Consider the following 2,057-nt stretch of genomic DNA (forward strand, 5'->3'; position numbering starts at 1 on the left):
TCAAATTTATCATAAAATAAACATATTTTATGATATAAAGTCAAAATTATTTATTATAATTTTAATGATATATTATAAAATATTTTATAATAATTTATGGATTTAAAATATATAGCATAATATAAATTATTTACAAAACTGTAGTGAGATAGTTTTCCTTAATATTTAGTGAAAATAATTTTTCTTTGCTTGGTTTAGTCCTAGTTTTTCATGAAATTATCTTCTTTTTTTTTTTTAGGTTTCATTTTAGGTTTGTAGATTATATTTAATATATTTTGCTATTATGTATATTCAAAACATTATGTACTTCTAAACCAAAACAAGAAAGACACAATCACATTAGTCTAACTTCATCCTGTCTTCTCTGCAGTTTCCTCTGTCCCTCACAAGTACTCACCCTTTAAGGATTTGCTTTCTTCTTTCATGTTATAAATATAAAATTATAGACACAAACACACACACAAGCATACCAAGATACTATTTATCTTTGGTTATAGTAAAGCTAATTGCTCATGATGTTCTGAGTTTTATTTTTCTTTTATCCCTGCCCTCTCCATAAAACTGTGTGTCCTGAAGGGTCAGCTGCCAAGAGAACATCCTTATAATGTACACAGCTGCCCCAAGCTTCACTGTGGGGATGCACTGGGTTTTATTCAACTTCTCTTTGACTGAGGTTAGGTGGACTCCCGTCATTGTGGTATTACAAATAATTCTGCAAGAAATAGCTTTGTACTTACCAAGATCTGTTTTTAATGTTCATATTCACTTGGAATAATGGGTTTTGTGAGAAAAAGCATGCTCTTGATGTGATGAAAATAACCCAATTTTCTTTTTCAGTCTCCAGATTCTTCTGATTTAAATAAAGTCAAACATCAACATCTTTTCCACATGGATGGACTGGTGTATATTAACTTGAATTGGGGTATTACCTTACTCACTCAGACTGCTGCTGGAATCCTTGGAAATTCTTCACTCCTTTGCCTTTATAACTTTACCTTTATCACTGCACAGAGATTGAGACCCACAGACTTGATTCTCAACCAGCTGGTCTTAGCTAACAACTTGGTTATTCTCTCTAAAGGGATCCCTCAGACAATGGCAGCTTTGGGATTGAAATCTTTCCTGGATGAGGCTGGATGTAAAGTTCTCCTCTATTTACACAGAGTGGCCAGAGGGGTTACTCTCAGCACCACCTGCCTCCTCAGTGGCTTTCAGGCCACGAAACTTTGCCCCAGTATCTCTGGGTGGATGGAACTCAAAATTAAATCTCCAAAGTGCATTGTTTTCTGCTGTTTTCTTTGCTGGATGTTGCATCTTGTGTTAAATATCTCTGTTGTAAAACATGTAACTGGCCCAACAAATAACAAAAACATGAGCCTGGAAAAACTGTACATATACTGCTCCTCACCTACTTTAAGGAGGCTGGTGTTCTCAGTAAATGCAGTCATTTTCTTGTTCACTGATGTAATGTTTTGGGGCCTCGTGGTCTGGACTAGCAGCTTCATGGTCCTTTTTCTGTACAGACACAAGCAGCGTGTCCAACACATTCACAGCAGCAGGCTCTCACCCAGAACTTATTATGAAACTCGAGCCACATGCATTATCCTGATCCTGGCTAGCATGTTTGTCTCCTTTCATGCTCTATCTGGCATTTTATCATTTTGGATAACCCAGATTAAAAACCCAATCCCTTGGCTGATAAACATCACTTCCCTGGTGTCTCTGGGCTTCCCAACATTCAGTCCCTTTGTGTTTATTTTTAGTCATACCCGAGTCTCACAGTTCTACTTTGCCTGCTAGACAAGGAAGACAAATGCTCCAAGTATGGTCTCTGGACTCTAAGCTTCCTCCAAAACAGTGCATCATTTATTTGATCACCTGTTCTCCCAAAATTTGTAGGATTATAAATTATTCCAGTCAATGTGGAAAGACTTGGGATTCAGTATTAAATAAAAATGATAATAATATAATATCACATTGCTTGATACTGTCAAAAAATAAACTTGATGTAGAAAATCACCCAAATGTATGGTGGTACTTCAAAAAATTAAACTTAG

At 35.8% G+C, this 2,057-nt stretch overlaps 1 pseudogene; it reads left to right on the forward strand.

Moving 5' to 3' along the window:
• Positions 1 to 888: 888 nt before the first annotated feature.
• On the forward strand, positions 889 to 1,842 carry LOC134372392 (vomeronasal type-1 receptor 1-like; annotated as a pseudogene).
• The last annotated feature ends 215 nt before the right edge of the window (positions 1,843 to 2,057 follow it).

This window comes from Cynocephalus volans, chromosome 3 (genome assembly GCF_027409185.1).
Source record: "Cynocephalus volans isolate mCynVol1 chromosome 3, mCynVol1.pri, whole genome shotgun sequence".
NCBI classification, from domain to species: domain Eukaryota; kingdom Metazoa; phylum Chordata; class Mammalia; order Dermoptera; family Cynocephalidae; genus Cynocephalus; species Cynocephalus volans.